Here is a 21,575-nt window from a genome sequence, read left to right as displayed (position 1 = left end):
TAAATAAGGTTTGCGATTTTATAGTAAGAGTCATGTAGCGTGGGAACAGGTCCTTCGGCCCGACTTGCCCACGCCGATCAACATGCCCCATTTACACTAGTCCCACCTGCCTGCATTTAGCTCATATCCCTCTATATCTCCATCCCTCTCTCGATTCTAATGATTGTCAGTGTTCATTTTATGTTATCAATTTATATGAAAGTTCACAGACCTGACCTGTTAAGTATGTTTTTCTTACCAGAGATGCTGCCTGAGATGTTGAGTATTTTCAGCCTGTACTGTTTTATTTCAGACTTCCATCATCCCCAGCATCATGCAGGCAAGGCACTGGGAAATTAAATTGATGGCTCATAACTGTGTATGCCTTTGATAAACATTCCTACTTGTTATATGCAGGCATGTTACCGGCAGCTCCAGGCCTAAACTTTGGTCTCCAAGTTTGTACATTCAAGTCATAGAGTGTTAGAGTCATAGTCATAGAGCTGAACAGCACAGAAACGTTACCTTTGGCCCACTTTGTCCATCCTGACCATTGGGCTAGTCCCATTTGTCTGCATTTAGTCCATGGTCCTCTAAATCTTTTCTATCCATATTTCTGTCCAAATTACCGGTTTCAGAGACCTGAGCACTTATTTTAGACAGGCTGTGGGAATCCTACAATTTACAGGAATGCGGGAATGCTGAGGGGGATCTTATAGAGGTGTACACATAGGACTAGTGCATTGTAGGGGGATCAAGAGCCAAACGGCATAGGTTTAAGGTGAGAGGGGAAAGATTTAATAGAAACCTGAGGGGCAACATTTTCAAACATGTGGGTATATGAAAGAGGCTGTCAGAGGAGGTAGTTGGGGCAGGTACTATAACAACATTTAAAAAAACATTTGGACAGGTACATGAATAGTAAAGATTCAGAGGGATATGGGCCAAACATGAGCAGGTAGGACTAGCATAGATGAGGTATCTTGGTCAGCATGAATAAGTTGGTCTGAAGAGCCTGTTTCCGTGCTCTATGACTCTATGCCTCTGTGATTCTTTGGCTAGGATTGTTTCCATATGGCTAGTTGTCAATGATTCCTTAAATCACCTCCAAACTCGTACTGTATAGTTAATATGCAAATGTGTAGTTATATCACCTTCATTATGATCATTATTCCCCAAATGTGTTTCATTTGCTATAATGTGCCATGTAATATTCTGACGTTGTAAAAAAACACTATGCCGAAGTATAATATTCCTTTTATGTTTTTATTCAGGACATTTCCTTCAATAACCTGTCTGAAAATAAGTCAGTAGGTTGTAATATATTTAGCAGGGATTCTGATAGGGGAACAAAACTCCTCATCAAGTTAAATAATGAAAATGTAAATGTAATATATTTGCTTGATCAAATGCAAATGAATAACAAAATAATGGCACAAGATTTTCCATAAAAACTATGTCCAAAGATAGTCATCCTTATTTAAGCACAAGCATCAAAGCAAAATTAGATTCAGAAATGGAGCTTCACAAGTAAATCGAGAAGTTGTAGAAAATGTGCTACACTTAGTGATAGAGCTACGATAGACATACAGGAAGTAGCAATGTTTCAAAATTTTGAGATTTTAAAAATCAAGTCTTTAATTTATCCCATCAGATAAAGCATAAAAAGAAGTTTAATTTGACACATAATTCACTTTCATATCTTCAGTATTAAAAAAGTTATGGCCATTTTCATACTCGGAAATTGGCATCTTGTTCCCTATTGCTTTTCCATTGACTTAACTCAAAAGCTGTGATCGAGAACATTTTAAAGCCCATAACTTTCTTAAAATTTAAGAGAACTGAAAGAAATGTTCAGTTATTATAGATTGAAGCATTCTGAAACAAATATAAAACAATCTTACTTAGATGACTTGAAATTAAAGCATATAATTAGTTAGTTACCTAATTGTAGCTAATCACAACATTCAATTACTAGATCTAAACATCTATCCATTTCTTAAGAATAGATTAACATTTTTAAATAGCCCAAGTGTCCAAATAACATTCACACAAGAATTCACAATATAACATCATTTTTAAATCTCATTGTTCAAGTTCAAGTGAGTTTATTGTCATGTGTCCCTGTATAGGACAATGAAATTCTTGCTTTGCTTAAGCACACAGAAAATAGTAGGCATTTACTACAAAACAGATAAATGTGTCCATATACCATGATATAAATATATACACACATGAATAAATAAACTGGTAGTGCAAATAACAGAAAGTGGTTGCTAATAATCAGAGTTTTGTCTGAGCCAGGTTTAATAGCCTGATGGCTGAGGGGAAGTAGCTATTCCTGAACCTGGTTGTTGCAGTCTTCAGGCTCCTGTACCTTCTACCTGAAGGTAGCAGGGAGATGAGTGTGTGGCCAGTATGGTGTGGGTCTTTGATGATACTGCCAGCCTTTTTGAGGCAGCGACTGCGATAAATCCCCTCGATGGAAGGAAGGTCAGAGCCGATGATGGACTGGGCAGTGTTTACTACTTTTTGTAGTCTTTTCCTCTCCAGGGCGCTCAAATTGCCGAACCAAGCCACGATGCAACCGGTCAGCATGCTCTCGACTGTGCACCTGTAGAAGTTAGAGAGGGTCTTCCTTGACAATCCGACTCTCCGTAATCTTCTCAGGAAGTAGAGGCGCTGATGAGCTTTTTTGATAATTGCGTTAGTGTTCTCGGACCAGGAAAGATCTTCAGAGATGTGCATGGGTTTATAGGCCAAATGGAAGGAATTTAATGTTTAATACCTGTAAATTAATGGCCATTTAAATCAACTTGCCTGTGGGATTTTCTGGAACGGGACCATTTAGAACATTGAGGTCGCGGTGATTTAGTCCCCCCGTATCGGCAGCAAATACACTGCCGGTTCTTCGGGGGGGAAAATCACCGTTTCGCAACTTAAAATGTGAATTAAATACATCTTAAGAAACACTTTTATACATAAAAATAAACTACTTTCTTTTACCTGTCCCCTCCATAAAATCCGTCCCCGTTGTCGGCTTCAGAAGCTGATTTTAAAATCATTCCAGCGATTAACTTGTTGGGCGAATTTTTTTTTAAAACACACAGAACGGCCGTCGGAACGATTCTTTAGCAACATCTTGCACTCCAACAAATATAATTCAGGACCAGGTCGGGATAAAACCCTGTTTTAACCCCGCCCCTCCCCTCCCCTCAAACGCGCCAAAATCGCGCACATGGCCAGTGGCAGAATTGCAGCGCTGCTGAAGGTAAGTATTGTAACATACCTACAGGAAGGAAACGGCCCCTTTGGCCCATCTAGTCTATGTCAACCATGTTGGCATTCTGGGCTAGTCCCATTTGTCTACGTTTGGCCCTTAGCTCTCCAAACCTTCCCCTCCGTACTTCATTAACTTTGCGAAGATATGGTTTCAGCTAGCTGAAAATATGCTACATGACGCTGGCATATTTTGACAGAAGGAAAATGTAAATGCACCCCAGAAAGTTAAGACCAGTCAATACATGGCTATGTCAGTACCCTTCCAATTTTGTGATTAGTCTTATTTATTGTTAGTCATTTTTCATTCTTTCTTTTTAAACCTTTCTTTATAGAGTCATCGAGCCTTTGGCCCAACTCATCCATGCCAACCAAGATGTCCCATCTTGGTCATTATTCCCATGGCATGTGTAGCTTAACCCCACATGCCCCACTAAACCTTTCCTTTCCTATCCGTACCTGCCCAGGTGTCTTTAAATGCTGCATCTTGGTGGGGATTTGACCCATTGTCTTCACCATTCGAAGATCTCCTGCAGAGAGGTGCTGCATCATTTCCATCTTGAACCTCCAGAAGCTTGCACTGCAAACTGTCATGACAATCAAACCGACTCGGCGACTGGTCTAAAGCCTTGTATTTTAAGTTTAGTTTAATTTAATGTCATGTGGGCCGAATTACAGTGAAAAGCTTTTATTGTGTGCTGACCAGTCAATGAAAAGACACAGTGCAAAGAATTGTGAAAATGCACACCTCCAGATTCAGAGACAGTTTCTTCCCAGCTGTTTTCAGGCAACTGAACCATCCTACCAACAACTAGAGAATGGTCCTGAGCTACCATCTATCTCATTGTGGACTCTCAGACTACCTTCATCAAATGTACTGGATATCTTGCACTAAACGTTATTTCCTTTATCATGCATCTGTACACTGTGGACGGTTCAATTGCAATCATGTAAACTCTTTCCACCGACTAATTTGCATGGAACAAAAAGCCTTTCACTGTACCTTGGTACATGTAGCAAACTAAACTAAACCAAACTAAACTAGTTGCACGTAAAGATGGTTATCAGCTACACATTCCCTCTTTACAAACAATAGTTAGCCTTTTCCAGTGCTAGAATGTAATTGCCTACAATCAATTTCCATGTATGAGGAACCTAAAAGATAGTGGAAAATAAACAAGCCTTATTCTTATATAAAAGAGCCAGATTATTGTCAAATTATATTTTTATATATGTCACAAGATGTATTATTTGATGATTTCCAGTATATGTGTGTGTTTAAAGGTTTAGCATAATTTGGGAAAATAATTGCTGAAGTAAATGTGTTTCACATGCAAACCTTTGACAGGACTTTGAGAAGTAATTGGACAGCCATTCAGCCAACAAATGGATGTTGCATGCCAATGGTAATCACTATTAGATTAAGTCTGCATTGAAATGAAGAGCAGGATATTAGCGTAGGAAGGAACTGCAGATACTGGTCAGCGGGTCAGACAGCATCTCTGGAGAAAAGGAATAGGTGACGTTTTGGGTCGAGACCCTTCTTCAGACTGAGAGTCAGGGGAAAGAGAAACAAGAGATATAGATGGTGATATAGAGAGATATAGAACAAATTAATGAAAGATATGCAAAAAAGTAATGATGATAAAGGAAACAGGCCATTGTTAGCTGTGGGCTAGGTGAAAACAAGTTACCGACAATGAGACTCAACAAAACGGTTTTAGATTAGATTAGTTTTACTTTATTAATCCCCTTATTCAGGGGAAATTCAGATGTCCTTGCAGCACACTAATAAAAATACAACATAGCATTCAAGAAGTTCAATAGCAAAACACAAAAACATCCCCCCACAGTGGTTCCCACTGTGGGGGAAGGCACAAAGTCCAGTCCCCATCCTCTTGTCCACCCAGAGTCGGGCCTATTGAGGCCTCCACAGTCGCCGCCACGGCGCCCGATGTTCTCGCCGGGTGATGGTGCTCCGCGTCGGGAGAACCCTCAGCGGCTTGAGGTGCCAGGAACGGCCGCCTTCTTACCGGAGACCACGGCTTCCAAGCCAACAGACCGCGTTTGACGGAGCTCCACACACTGGCGATCTCGGCGAGAGATCCCAGGCTCCGGGATGTAAAGTTCAGCGCCGCAGCTGGCCGCTCCACAGAACCGCGGCTCCACAATGTTTTCATCGGCGGTCCCAGCATACTGGAGTTCCAGCGCGGCGACCCAGGAAAGGCATCGCCCGCTCCGCAATAGCGCTCCAGCGCTGTGCCGCCGCCAAAGCCGAGGTTCTGGCCAGGTCCCCTCAGGAAACGTCGCTCCAGGACCCGCTGGTAGGCCGCGAGGACAGGTCGAAGGTGCTGCTCGGAGGAAGGCAGCCTCTCCGACCAGGTAGTGACTTGAAATATCAGTTTCCCCCTTCCCCCCCACACATAAAAAGATTAGACCCCCCGACTACACACTTTAACGTACTAAAAATAATAAAAAAGAAGTGAAAAAAACGGACAGCTGCAGGACAGGCAGCCATACAGGACAACGCCTCCTCAGTAGTACAACAACTTGGGTGGGGGAGGGACAGAGAGAGAGCAGATACAAGGGTTACTTGTAGTTGGAGAAATCAATATTCATACTGCTGGGTTGTAAGATATTAGGTTAGGAAGGAAATAAAAATATATAAAATTATGGGATGCATAGGTAGAGTAGACCGTCAGAACATTTTACCCAGTATAGTAAAATCAAATACTAGAGGGCATAGCTTTAAGGTGTGAGGGACAAAGTTTAAAGGAGTTATGTGGGGCAACCTTTTTACACACAGAATGGTGGAGCGCGCCGCTGTTGGTGGAGGTTGAGGCAGAACTCGCCAACAAGCACCAAGACCTGGCTTAGCTGGTGGTGAGAGGGGCCCTCCCAGTCAGATCCTTCCTGCAACGTTGGAATCTTACTACCAATGCACGCGGCCCTCGAGATGGCTGCCACGGAGTGGAGACGGTTGCCCACCTCTTCGCAGAGAGTGGGTTTGTGAAGAGAGTCTGGAGAATGATGCAAGGGTCTTTGTCATGGTTTATCCCAAACATCTCAGTAACAGAAGACTCTCTGATTTACAGGATGTTCCCCAGGAGACATTGGGAGACGATACGATACTATACAATATGATACGATAGGATAAGATAGGATATGATACGATATGATTATCCCAGGAGGGAAATTTATCTGCCAACAGTCATAAAACGCAAAATACCAAAATACATGAAATTAAAGTGACGAGTGGAAGGGATTGTGAACGTGCAAAGATGGGGGGGGGGGGGGGGGGTGATGGGGAGTCAGTCTACCCTATGACAGAAGGGGGAGAAGTTGTAAAGTTTTATAGCTACAGGGAAGAAGGATCTCCTGTGGCATTCTGTCCTGCATCTTGGTGGAACCAGTCCGTTGCTGAAGGTACTCCTCAGGTTGACCAGTGTATCATGTACGGGGTGAGCTGCATTGTCCAAAATGCTCTGCAGCTTGAGGAGCATCCTCCCCTTCACGAACACCTCCCATGAATTCAACTTCGCCCCCAGGACGGAGCCAGCCTTCCTGATGAGTTTTTTAATCCTATTGGCGTCATCAGGTGCTGCTGGAAGGTCATCAACTCGGTGAAAGACGTTTTCGATCCGTCCAAAACAGCGAGATGTGTCCTCCAAGCACAGCGAGATGCCCGTCAGGAAATGTTGCTGACTGACCCATTCCAGACTGCACAAGAATATGCTGAGAATATGCTGAAGCTCGGTGCAGCCAACACTAAGGATCTGTGGAGGAGGACCACAGTCTAGAATCCTTCTGCTGCTGGACATTGAGCGGCAGGATCCGGTGGAGTCACCCCTTAAACAAGGGAACGGATATCAGTCCAGGGGGCCACATAAGTGGCAAGGGTGCTTGGTATAGAGATAGTTTGTGAACACTACCGAATATATCACTAATGAATGAATAAACGCTTAGAATGTCGGATGAGTTTTCTAGCAATATATATACAAATATATATATTTTTGTAGGCACACTAAAAAGCTGGAGAAACTCAGTGGGTGCAGCAGCATCTATGGAGTGAAGGAAATAGGCAACGTTTCGGGCCGAAACCCTTCTATATATTTTTGTATATATTTTTAAATTCTGAATAAAGTGGTCGTTGAGCAGATGTGATTGTGGTATTTAAGAGACTTTTGGATACTCATAGGGATAGGCAGGGGATGGAGGGATATGGTTATGTGCAGGTTAATAAGATTTGGCATGATGGACCGAATGTCCTGTTCTTGGCTGTGCTCTTATATGTTCCATGTTCTACCTTTTCATGTTGAATTAAGTCATAATATAGAGAATGGCAATTAATGTTTCATCCAGATGTATGTTTTGTGCTGAAATCCCAAGAATGTATACATGGTGCTTAAAATTTTTGAAATTTAAGACCATTGTTACAATCCTATGAATATAGAAATAAAAAGAGTAAATGCTGAAGGTAAATGGCAGATCTGGCAGCATCTGAATGAAGAATATATGTTCATGTCAACTTCCACTTCCCCGAAGGTGCTGCCTGATGTCTTGAATGTTCCACCATTTTCCATTTTTATTTTGGATTACCAGCATCTGTAGTTACTTATTTTCAGTTACTGTGATACCAGAGATAATGCACAGAATTTTAGAAACCCAAACAAACTTTTAAGTATTAGAATAATCAGGTGATCATATAGCGATGCTGGACACAAATAATTAATCTTTCGAGCAATTACTTTTCATTCGATCTGCATGATTGCTTTCGACCCATCTTTCTCTGACCCTGAACAATCCATTCTCAATGAAAGTCACAACCGATTTTCAACATCTGTAGGTTTATGCCTTTCTTTTCCCTGAGATTACTCCACGTAATTCACCAATTTTAGGTAACTACAGGCCCACCCCTTCTTCCCCCCCCCCCCATCCCTCCCCTGTGCCTCATTTTGACTCGCATGCCCCCCCTCCCCTCCCTCACCCCTTTCACCTACATTCCTTCCACTAACTTCAAACTTCGCAACCTTTCGATCCTTTTGTCTCACATTTTCTGTCTTTTCATCTCTGGCCTTTGTCTAACCATTTGCCTATCATAACCCCCCTTCACCTGTATCACCTTTCATCTGCCAGGTTTTATCCGGCCCCTCCTCTCCTCCAGACCCGAAACATCACCTGTCCATGTACTCCAGGGATGCTGCCTGACCCACTGAGTTACTCCAGCACTTTGTGTCTTCTTTTGTAAAGCAGCTTCTACAGTTCCTTGTTTCTACTTCATTCATTAACGGCCTATGTCCTTGTGCTCAATTAACTTTATATTTTGAGGAACATTTACAATAATAGGGAGCTCATTCGTATCAGAACCAATATGAATTTCTTTCCAGAGGTTTTAGATTAGCATTTTAATACATTGAAACCTCGCAATGGTTGACTTGCTAGTCAGACTTGGAAATATGCAATTTAACAAAAATAAATTACTTCTAAATATCACAGCGTATTCATTTTTTAAGAAGAGCAATTCATTTCTCCCCTTTTCTTTCTGGAAGAGTAGTCTTAACTTTAATTGGAACCAATATATGTGCATTATATTTGCAACATTTAGCAGATTTAATTAATTTGCAATTAACTAAATAGCAATTTCATGGTCCGTGGGATCTTTGGATTCCTCCAGGAATGTAGATGTCTGGTCCATTTGGTGTGGTAGTGAAAGATGGTTCCACAGTGACTTAGCCTTCTTTGCATGCAGTGCATAGAATGCCATATTTACCTAGGATAATAGAGCAAATTATTTTATGGATGTCCATCAGTGTGATTACTGACGAGAACAATCTGGACTGTTTCACATCAAAATCAGGAGTTGGTTCACACTCATCACTTATATTCCACTTTCTCTGGACAATAACGCGTTACAATATAGAATGCGAGTTGTCTTCAAAAATATTATATACATTAACAACATCGACCAAGCTTTGATCAGTTGAGTTGCTTTTTCTTTCTTTGACTGATAGTAAAATGCTGCTGGCGTGTTGAATAAAAATTAATACCTTAAACCCATAATATGGTCGGAAAAAATGCACACTAAATGCTTAAAAGATGCCATTTATTAATCCATTCATCTTGTCTGCTAATTATATGTTTACCTTCTTTATCTTATTTAATCAGCATCTGTGCAGGGTAAACCTATGTGAGCTGCTGAAACTGCCTTTTTTTAAAAACAATGAATAATGCACTTTGCAAGGTTGACAAGAGCCAGAATCGTTTCCTTGTTTTGTTTTCACATTGGGATACTGCTTCTTTTTAAATTGCACTATCCATTGATCAATTCTGTTAGTCTGCCTTTGCTGAATCATTTACGCACGCAAGATTGCCACTGAAACGGCATGAGACTCCTCATACCGTATGCTGGTGCTGGAGTCAGCTGCCAGTTCAGTTGCATTTGATATTCCCTCATTGTGCTGATCCAGCAATACTCGATGCAGAGGTGGAGAGTGCATCACAAAGGGACCATCCCCAATTAATGCCGAGAATCGGCATTACCGAACAACACAGCAGCCAATGAGCTGTGAGTGCTGTGAAATACAGCAATGTATCACTGGAGGGATTGCTGGGAAACTGCAGTGCTTTTACTATGATGCTGACCTAAACAGTTCAACACTTCTCTCCTTCTCTCTCTCTCTCTCTCCCTCTGCCTCTCCCTCCCTCTCTCTTGACGTTTCCTCCTCTTGTATTGTGAGTCAGTTTTCATTTAAAAAAAAGTAAAGTTATCGTAAGTCTTTAGGAACCAGTTTTCCTTCCCCCACTCTGTCTGCGAGAGTGTCCTGAAGACCGTTTTGATGAGAACTTGTCCGGAAGCAGCACAGGCTAAGGTAAGGCTGCTTTGCTGCAAGAGATGATTGAAAGTACTTCTCTCAATTGCATGCATCATTTTTAGGCTGCTGCTGTTTCAGCCCGTACTGCACTGCAGCCAAAGGATTCCTAGTATTATATAAACCTGCAGCCCTCCTCCTTCTGTGTGGAGTACAATTTGGTAAGAGTTTGAAGCCTTTGTAATGAAGTGGGATGAATGACTTACATGAGAAACCATTCTACAATGTTTGAAAGAGGATATGAAATTGTACTGTAGTATTTATCCTAACATGTCGAATCCTGATAATAGACACATCTAACGGTATAGATCATTTGTGCCTCTTTTTTTAAATAGGTTTAGTATATCAGGTTTGATGAATCTGCACAGGCAGCATTTGCATTACTTTTTTTTTTTCAGTTTTACAAAGCATACAGTTAGTTACCTGCTATTGAATAAAATGCAACACTCTCAATATTACAAATGGGGTTCAATGAAATTTGTAGATTCTTAACTGCATTGTTCGGCTATATTGAAACTGGGCTCAGACCTATGTTGTGCAAAACAACAATGTGATTGTTTTAAATAAATAAATGACCTTAATTCCAATGATTGTTATATTGTCAGTTTATTAAATGAATGAAAAGTTAACTATTTGATTGTTACTTTTCCCTTACCCTTGTGATATAATTGTGGAATATGAATCATACTAGCGGTAAGAATGCAGAAAAACTCAAATAAGTCATTTACAAGCGTGAAGGTGAACGCTTGTAAATCTCCAATAGACTTTTTGAAAACAATTTTCAAGATTTGGGGGTTTTTCAATAAAATAGGGGATCTCTTTCAAGAGTTGAAGCATTGTTAACATTTATTTGTGCATAATGTGAAAGTAGATCATAATCAGAATTGAAGCTGGTTAGCAAATTTCTACTGCTAATGTGTGAAAAGATGAACAGGAGCCAAAGTGGAAAGTGTGTTGATCCCGACATAAAATAAAATACTGAAAGAGGTTTAACAGTGGATCACAGATCCAGCATTGGAACATGAGATAAAATTGTATAGTTACGGGGATGCAGAACTCTGGTGTCTGAAGCAGATTTCCCTAATTTTCTATTAAACCATCATATTGCTTGCTCTAAACTCCTTGATTTCTTTGCTGTTCACAATAATGAGTTAATCTTCAAGAATTCATAATCCGTCAGCTTCTGGTCAGTATTTACCTTTTCCTGCATTTTTGGAATTACTTGGACTCAATTATGTTTAATTGGTTGTGATTTAGTTAATTCAGATTTTACAGTGAAGTTCATTTCATGCCTGATGCACTTTTAATATTGTGTACGAAGCTTAATTTAAGCACAGTGTGATCTGAACCATGTCATCAAAGAGATTAATGAGTAAAGTTTGTTGAGGTCAATCGTTTCTGCAATATGTTCCTTCAATGATGGTAATTATTTGGGAACAAAATAAGTTAATGGAACATAAACTAGATGAAGCATACCATCTTAATATTACATCTGACATGCCTTAATTGAATTAAGGGTTGCAATATTTTGATGGTGATTTTGTGAGCGATCATTTTAAAAAGAAATGAGCATGAAAATACAGTGACCCTTTGGCACAGTCAGCCTTTGCATTGCTAAAAAACCTCTGTCATCTACTGTCACTTTAATATTTTTCTCCCTTCATTAATATGATAAAAGAGTTGTGTTTCCAAACTGATCGATAATAGCTCTGACTGGAACCTGACTTTACACATTTTGAACTTTGACCAAAGGAAACTCCTTAAGAAATGAGGAAACTGCAGATGCTGATTTACACAAAAGGAAACAAAGTGGTGGAGTAACTCAGTGGGTCAGACAGCATCTACACAGGACACAAATGGAGTGTCCCAACCTGAAATGTCCACTGTCCACGTTCGCTGGAGATGCTGCCTGACCCATTGAGTTACTCCAGCACTTTGTGTCCTTTCATTAAGAAATGACATTCACTGTTTATGGTACAGCTGCATCCATTGAACCATGAATTACAGCGTAATGCATTTTCCTCGACTATTAGAATTGGAGAAGAAATATGTAGTTTCACACCAATATGTTAACTTGAAAAAAATCATTACTATTGTTAAGGCCTAATATGCTCACTAGAGAAGTGAAATGTTTCCAGTGCACTGATTATAGTGGTTTAAGAAACACATATCCCTTTGATGTTATGCAATGAACACACCACTGATTCATCCTTGGCTCAATTCCATTGATGGATCCCGCCCTGAGTTTCTCTAAACTGCGTGAACTTTCACTGTGACTTGACAGAACTGAGCCAATGTTTTTTTGGTTCCAAATTTGAACGCAATCATATAAATATTAGCTGAAGTTAAAAGCTCAAGGACTGGGCAATAGAGGAGCTGATAGGATGTCCTCATCCATAGAACTCAATGGTTCAATAATTCCATGGTACTTTATTGTCACATGTACCTCAGTAGAGTGAAATTATTTTATTTTTGTATATTAGTGATAATTCTGCCATACATTTGGCACAATCATACTGAGTACAAGAGTAGACCACACTGCATCCATAGCATGAGTCCTACATTTTAGGTGCCATCTTGTACAGTATGGTGACTACATGTGTGAATGAACAGGCAGTGGACACAAAATACTGCTTGAGTGCTGATCCAAGTTTTGATTTGAATTGGATTGCAAGTCCCAAATGCACTTTGCAACAAGTGCATCTGGAGTTGCTGCTTCCAGAGTGTGTCAATTGTTCTTCCTCACCTTGCACCCTAAACTTAAAATTCACATTATGTATGTTATCATATCCAGGGTGATAATGAAATGCATCTCTGTGCATGAACGGCAGGTGATTGTAACCTTATAGACAGCTCCAGCCATCTAGCCTTGGCCTAAGCAATCTCCTGGTTGCCAAACACTTTAACTCCCTTTCCCATTGCCATATTGACCTGTCTGTCCTGAGTCTCCTCATATTGTCAGAGTGAGGCCAAATGCAAATTGGAGGAACAGCACCTCATATTTTGCTTGGGCAGCCTACAACCCAGCAGTATGTATATTGAATTATCTAACTTCAGGTAACCTTTGCACCCCCTCTCTCTCTCTGTCCTTCGTCCACCCTAGTCATCGTACTAGTTTCACTGTCATCCCGTTGACTTTCACTGTCTGTATAATTCGTTATCACCTAGCCCACAGCCAACAATGGACCATTGTGGAATCCACCTTCCCTTGATCATGGCTTTTGCATACCTTTCACCCATTTGTTCTATGTACCTTCTCTATCTCTCATATCCTTTTCCACTGACTCTCAGTCTGAAGAAAGGTCTCAATCCAAAATATCACCTATTCATCTTCTCCAGAGATGCTGCCTGACTCGCTGTTACTCCAGCTTTTTGTGTCTATCTTTGGTATAAAACAGTTCCTTCCTACACATCCAGACATCCGTCCTTTCACCCTTATTTATTTTTACTTTTAGTCCTGTTAAAAAACAAAATGTTAGTTGGAGGTCTTTTGTGTGGTGGGTGGGGGGTAGGGGAAGGGGGAAACTTTATTTCCTAGTCCCTACCTGGTCGGAGAGGCGGCTTCCTTCCGAGCTGCTTCTTCGCCCCTTCCTCGCGGCCTACCATCAGACTGGAGCGGCGTTTCCTGTCAGGACCGGCCGGAACCCCAGCTTCGGCGGCAGCACAGCGCTGGGACACCATCACGGAGCGGGCGAGTTGATTTAAACGTGCTATATAAATAAAATGTACTTACTTACTTACAGACATCTACAATTCCATTCAGTGTGCAGGCAAATTAAATACATGCTATTGGTCCATTGGTGCAAATTTCCAATGACCAGCGACAATGATCTACAACAACATTAGAAATCATAAGTTTACTTTTGTTCTTATCCATTACACATGCATACCTGTGTGGGAAGGAACTGCAGAGGCTGATTTACATCTATGATCGTCAGAAAATGCTGCAGTTTCACTGCGCGTCAGTCAGCACCTCTGGAGAAAAGGAATAGGTGACGTTTTGGGTGAAAACACTTTACTTTAGTTTGGAGATATAGCGTGGAAACAGGCCCTTCAGCCTACCAAATCCGTGCCGACCAGCGATCCCTGTACACTCGCACTATCCTACACACTAGGGTCAATTTACAACTTTTATCAAAACCAATTAACACACAAACCTGTACGGCTTTGGAATGTGGGAGGAAAGCAGAGCACCCAGGGAAAACCCAGGGGGAACGTATAATCTCTGTACAGCCAGCACCCGTAGCCAGGAACGAACCCAGGTCTCTAGCACTGTAAGGTAGCAACTCTACCGCTGCGCCATAGTGCAGCCCAGTGCCCCTTCCTCAGACTGAGAGTCAGGGGATAAAGAAACTGGAGGTATGAAAAGATTCAGAACAAATCAGAGCCAACACCGATGGCCATGGAAAGGTGGAGCCCACAATGGTCCATTGTTGGCTGTGGAAGTGGTGATAATGAAAGGATAACATGCATACCTTCATTCTTACAATCATTGGAAGACCAAGTTAACTAAGTGAGAGATGAGATTTTAAAGTGAGTGGGTTTAGAAATTGTCGTCAATGTCAAAGTGATTGTTTGTGCTGCCGACCAGAAAACAAATTATTCACAAAAAGCTAATAACCTTTGTGCCAAGAACTTTCCTTTCTAATAAGTTCAAAGAGATTCCTAGCATTTATCAGTTGTTGTAATATCAAACTGGCTGGAGATGAAACAGAGAAGCTTATTTTAATTAACTTTATAAAACATTATTCAAACTGTGAACTGAAGATTGCACCATACACGCAAGGTTAAAATAGGATGTCGAATGGATTTTCCTTAGTTGCAGCTCTTTTTCTCCCACATCCAAAGACAAGCAGGTTAGTCAATTAAGTATCCTCTCAGTTAGATCAGTGGCAAGAGAATCAGGAAGATTGTAATTTACATGTGTGAGAGAGAGTGGGAAACTAAACGGGGAATGTGATTGATAGATTAGCTCTTTATGGGCTAAATAAGCTCTATAGGCAAAATGGCCTTCATTCATGTTGTAGACAATCTTAGGAAATGGAAGGACAGCAAATGGTCAATTTCCTACTTTTAAATTGATGAATGAGTTATAAATATCTTTTTTTCAGACATTTTTATTTATTATTTTTATCTTTCAAGGAATCTCATGCCATATCATGTCACAGGAAATAAACAGATGTTCATAAGCTCATGTTATAGGAGAAGAATGAGGCCATTCGGCCCCTCGTGTCCACTCCGCCTTTCAATCATGGCTGTTGGACCTATTCCAAAGAGCTGCTCTTCAGTACCTTGCTGCAAAGTCCACCCAACTTGCAGTTGAAGATGCACAATGTAAAGTCAGAAAGTTCAATTGTTCATATGATCTTCTCTGACAACACAATCCAAGTTTGGAGTCTGTGTTGTACTAATTTGCCAGCACTGCACCTTTGTCTACAGACTGATACAGAGTATGCAGTCTACACATTTACAGCGTCAGGCCAAATGCTTACAAAAGTGACAATCTCATTGCTGCAACTGGCAATAAGCAAATGTATTCTTGGCAATCCACTTGTAAGCATAATTCAAATTATTCCTGCTGGTAGACTTACATTAGAAATTTTTATTAATATGTTTTCTCTCAAACCGGGATGTCCGAGCCATATGCAACTATGCATAGTGTTTGGTGTCACTTTACCTTTTTGGCCACAGTATTACTGTCATGTTATGTTAATATTACTGACAGAACGAATAATTTGTTCACCATTATCAATGCAGATCCCTTGCCAACCCTTAACATGTCTGCCAATCCATATTGGATGCATAGGAAGGAACTGCAGATGCTGGTTTACAATAGGCAAGAGGAAATAGGTGCAGGAGTAGGCCATTCAGCCCTTTGAGCCAGCACCGCCATTCGCTGTGATCATGGCTGATCATCCCCATTCCTGCCTATTTCCCTTGACTCCGCTATCTTTAAGAGCTCTATCTAGCTTTAAGAGCTCTATCACTGAAGATAGACACAAAATGCTGGAGTACTCAGCGGGACGGGCAGCATTGGATAGTAGGAATGGGTGACATTTCGGGTCAACATCACCCATGCCTTCTATCCAGAAATGCTGACTGTCCCGCCGAGTTACTCCAGCATTTTGTGACTAATCCATATTGGATTTTGTTCTGTCAAAACCTTGATTTTAAAATTCTTGTCCTTCCATGGCTTTCGTACCACCAATCCCTGCAATCTCTTTCAGTTTTACAACTCCTGGACCTCTGCATTCCAATAGTTCCGTCCTTTTGTGTATCATCAATGTTCCCACTTCACTGTTTTTCAGCTATTTCTCAATAGAAAATTATTTTCTTTTTCATTTTTGTGCCTCCTTTTGAATTCTACCTCAGCTCATCCTCAACCATCCACAATCACCTTGTGGGCCCAAGTAAAATTACCTCACCTTCAGCCTCCACCTACAACTATCTCTTCTTATTCTCCACCATTTATGGCTCTGATGATCGTTCATTTCCTCCCTCTTTTAACAATGCCAACTTATTAGTTCAGTTTACAACGTATATTTTAGCTGACCCTCTTTCTGCTGACTGCTTCATCCTCACACACCATTGACACGTCCCAAATGTAGTTTTGCTTCGAGATACAGCATAGAAACAGGTCCTTCAGCCCTTCGAGTCTACGCCAACCATCGATCATCTGTTCACATCAGTTCCATTATATTATCACACTTTCTCATCCACTCTCTGCACACTAGAAGCAGTTTACTGATGGCAATGTGGATGTGGGCGGATTTATAGGATGTGGGAGGAAACTGGAGCATCCAGTGGAAAGCCACGCGGTCACAGAGGGAACGTGCAAACTCCACACAGACTACACCCAAGGTAGGATTGTTCTCCGGTCCTCTGGTGCTGTGAGACAGTGGCTCTACCATTTGCACCACTGTGCCGCCCCACAGTTCATTATTTCTTTTGTGTAGAAGCAAGGAACTGCAGATGCTGGTTTACAGAAAAGGACATAAAGTGTTGGAATAACTCAGTGTGATAAGGCAGCATCTCTGGATAAAATGGATCGGTGGCGTTTCGGGTCCGGACCTTTCTTATTATATATTTATTAATTATTGTGGATTGAGTGCTGGAAATAGTGGTGAAAGTAAATTGTTACTTATATAATTTAAGTATTTCCTGAAGCTTGCTATGATGTTGATGGAATGTTTATTAAGGATGTTTGAAAATATGATTAAATTTACGCAAGTTTTTATGCATTTTAATTATTGAAGTGGGTAATGATTTATGTGACAGTGTGTTTGAAATATGTAGCAAAGGATATGATATAAATGTGGAGGAGTAAAATACTACACAAGAAAGGAATTTACATCACGCTATTTAATAACTGAGAATTGAACATGGCTGCTGTGACTGTCATCTTTTACGTATTCTCTGATGATAAAGACGATGCCATCTTGGGGACTAATGCTGGCTACTGATTGCAACCAGCACCGATGGAAGGGCTGATTGAGAGAATGATGGATGACATTGTAAAACTGATTTTAATGTGAGAGTTAACAAGCGTTCTGCATAGTACATCTCAGATGAGAGGTCAGGAAAGTGGACGTTGCATGGAAATCTACTGGCGGATCTGTTTGCGATGCCAATATGCTCACGTCTACTGGTAATCCCTCTGGAGCTTCCGTCACAGCAGAATGCTGCACGTAGCAATGGGTTGTACAGCTGAGAGAAACGTAACATTTCTGCCACTGGCATTTCATTTAAGATAACTTTTTAAATTGTAACCTAATATGGAGAATCTTACAATGCTGAACTTCAGTGCTATGGGCTCATCCAGCCATCGTAGCCAAATAACGTATTCAAGGTATTATTTTGAATTGTTTTTTTGTACTATAAATCTGTTTAGACTTTTACTTTAGACTTTAGAGGTACAGCACGGAATCAGGCCTTTCGGCCCACCGAGTGCACACTCGCCAGCGATCACTCCATACATTAGCACTATCCTGCACACCAAGGACAATTTTTACTGAAGCGAATTAACCTACAAACCCAGACGTCTTTGGAGTGTGGGAGCAAACCGAAGCAACCGGAGAAAACCCACGTGGTCACAGGGAGAACGTACAAACTCCGCACAAGGAGACCCGTAGTCAGGATCGAACATGGGCCCCTGATGCTGTAAGGCAGTAATTCTACTGCTGCGCCACTGTGCCGCCCATAATTTATTATTGCAGATAAATTAGTACAACACAATGGGGCACTGCTCTAAAAGCAACATGGTTCTAGATAGAGGATTTTTAAATGTTTTGTCACAGCAGGACTTAGATATAACATGTTGTTTTATGCAATCTTTATCCACCTTCTCCATCATTTTATTGAAGATCTCGAACATATATTGCTGGTCACATTTAATTTTAGTTTAGTTTAGAAATGCAGCATGGAAACAGGCTCTTCAGCCTACTGAATTCATACTAACCATTGATCACCCGTTCACAATAGTTCTTTGATATCACATTTCCTCATCCACTCGCTCCACATTTGGGGCGATTAGCCTGCAAACTAGCATATCTTTAGGATGTGAGAGGAAACCCACGCTGTCACAGGGAGAACGTACAAAATTCCACACAGACAGCACCCAAGGTCAGAATCTAACCTGTCAGGCAGCGGCACTACCAGCTGCGTGCCACCAAATTTGCTCCTGAAATAATTCGTATTTGATTTTTCTGTTAGTTACAAATATGGTCACTAATATCTAAGCATCTGGTTTTGTACATCCAACGTGAAATGAATTCTTGAGGAATAAATTTAATAGCATATTCATTTTAAACTTCCATCTTTAGTACATCTGAAAGAGCATTCTCTTTTAAATGCTTAAGAAAGAACTGCAGATGCTGGAAAAATCGAAGGTAGACAAAAATGCTGGAGAAACTCAGCGGGTGAGGCAACATAAATGGAGAGAAGGAATAGGCGACGTTTCGGGTCGAGACTGAAGAAGGATGTCGACCCGAAATGTCGCCTTCTCTCCATAGATGCAGTCTCACCCGCTGAGTTTCTCCAGCATTTTTGTCTACATTCTCTTTTAAATGTTCAGTTTCTGCCATTTATTAATTGTTGATAATTGATACAGTGTAATCAAAACCAATGCTTATTTCAACTAATTTATCCCCTTGTCATCCTTTTGTTTGTAAGTGAAAGTATCAAAATTTAAGAACCAAAGAAGCAATTGATACTGATGCTGCAGATTCTAATTCCAATTCCAATTGTCAATGACAAACCACTCCAAGTTCCATCTATATACACACACATATAACATGAACCTGAAAAATAATTATTATTGACTCCAATTTAAGGGCAGCGCAGTGGCCGCTGCCTCACAATGCCCGAGACTCGGGTTTGACCCCGACCTTGGAAGCTGTCTGCGCGCAGTTTTCACATTCTTCCTGTGACTGTGTAGGATTCCTACGGGTGCTCCAGTTTCCTCCTACATTACAAAGACGTGCGAACGTGCAGCTTTATTGGCCTCCGTAAATTGCCTCCAGTGTGCAGGGGGTGGATGAGAAAGTGGAGTAACATAGAACTAGTGTGAATGGATGATCGATGGTCATTGTGGGCTCGGTGGGCTGAAGGACTTGTTTCCATGCTGTACCTTTAAAACTAAAAGCTAATAAACACATTGTCCATGATATGAACTTGCATAATAATTGTGGGACAAAAAGTGTTGGAGTAACTTAGTGGGTCTGGCAGCATCCCTGGAGAACATGGATAAGTGATGTTTCTGATGTCTTTTTTTTTTAAACCAGCATCTGTCGTTCCTTGTTTTCTACTAATAATTATAATTATTCCAGATGTTTGCAATGCTGTTAATGGAATACATGCCTCAGATTTATTATATAAATGAGCCATTGTGTATGATTCACTCCTATCTTTTTCTATCTTTATATCATGTACACTCCACCTCATCCTGCACATTATTCAGTAAAGTGTCATTTAGAAAATGTGAATTCTACATTAAATATTAGATTACTTAAAACAAACACTGTTGATCATTGTTGTGGGCCAAATTGAATCTTAATGAATGCACCATTTAATTTATTATTCATCTTTTATTCGCTGGTTTATAAATTGCTGGTGATCTCGACTGGATAACTGATATTATGAGAATGAAAATATAACTTCAGTCTATTCCCCTGGCTCTATTGTGACCCCACACATAATTAAACTAACCCTCAATATTAACCTCAGACCCATCTTTATGCTGATTAGATAGATCATCATCTCTGCTGCTGACTATGCTGACTGATTTGAAACTCATATATATATAAATATATACACAGTGTGTATATATATATATATAAATTTTTTTTTTTTATAGCACATTTCCTATGTATATAGAATATCTATATCCTAATATAGAACATCTATCCACTCAATATTCTAACCTTAATCAAAGTTTACAACTGTTCAAGATACCTTGCACTAGACAATTTATTTATTGTTTTCTCTGTTAGAAATTTAGATCAATGTGATCACTGTTGATGGTTAAGAATGCATCAATGGGTCTTTATTGTCATGTGTGTACAGCACGGTGACATTCTTTTGCACAACCCACAAATGCACAGTCCACCATATTTTGGTGCCGTTTACAAAACAAAAACTCCAAAGTCCACATGCTGGTAGTACTGGAGTGCCCATGATTCATGTTAAGTCCAGGTAAGCCCCAGGCTGCTGCAGGTCCACGGCCCTGTACTGTACATTAATGTTAGTGTTCCAGTGAAGCAATTGCTATTTCTGATTAGTGCTAAATTGTTCAGGATTTGCATTGGAAAAATGCAAACAAAGCTGGCTTGTTTCTGAACAATTTTTAGTTTGATGTGACTACACAGCAGGGTAATGCTCAAGACATTCTCACATGGTTGGGTGTGCCATAGTCAGTATTTAACACAGCTGTGTGATTTGAAGGCCAGTAGGCGTCAATTGTGGGATTTTATTTGACTAATGTTATCAGACCACTGAGCTATAGGAAAAGGTTAAGAAGACTAGGACTCTATTCCTTGGAGCGCAGGAGGATGAGGGTCGATCTTATAGAGGTGTAGAAAATCATGAGAGTATTCTCCTACTCTGGGAAAGATGCACAGTCTCTTGTTCAGAGTAGAGGAATTGAGAACCAGAGGTTTAAGGTGAGGCGGGAAAGATTTAATAGGAACCTGAAGAGTAACTTCTTCACACAAAGGATGTATGAAATGAGCTGCCGGAGGAGATGGTTGAGGCAGGTACTATCGCCATCTTTAAGAAACAATTAGACAGGTTTATGGACAGGACAGGTTTAGAGGGAAGTGGACCAAATGCAAGCAGGTGGGTCTAGTGTAGTTGGGACATGTTGGTCAGTGTGGGCAAGTTGGGTGGAAGGGTCTGTTTCCATGCTGTATGACTCTATAACCACAGTTGTAACCAACACAATACATACAA

The 21,575-nt window shown here is 40.7% G+C and overlaps 1 protein-coding gene across 1 annotated transcript in view; it reads left to right on the top strand.

Moving 5' to 3' along the window:
* The first annotated feature begins 9,880 nt into the window (after positions 1-9,880).
* syt2 (synaptotagmin 2) overlaps positions 9,881-21,575 on the top strand; it is a 552,336-nt gene continuing 540,641 nt past the window's right edge. The window contains exon 1 of the mRNA XM_033042448.1: positions 9,881-10,127. The gene's annotated coding sequence lies outside the window, so the exon portion shown is untranslated. The remainder of the gene's footprint in view (positions 10,128-21,575) is intronic.

This window comes from Amblyraja radiata, chromosome 24 (assembly GCF_010909765.2).
Source record: "Amblyraja radiata isolate CabotCenter1 chromosome 24, sAmbRad1.1.pri, whole genome shotgun sequence".
Taxonomy (NCBI): Eukaryota; Metazoa; Chordata; class Chondrichthyes; order Rajiformes; family Rajidae; genus Amblyraja; species Amblyraja radiata.
The sequence above is the reverse complement of the archived record's forward strand: the minus strand, read 5'-3'. Positions and strand labels throughout refer to the sequence as shown.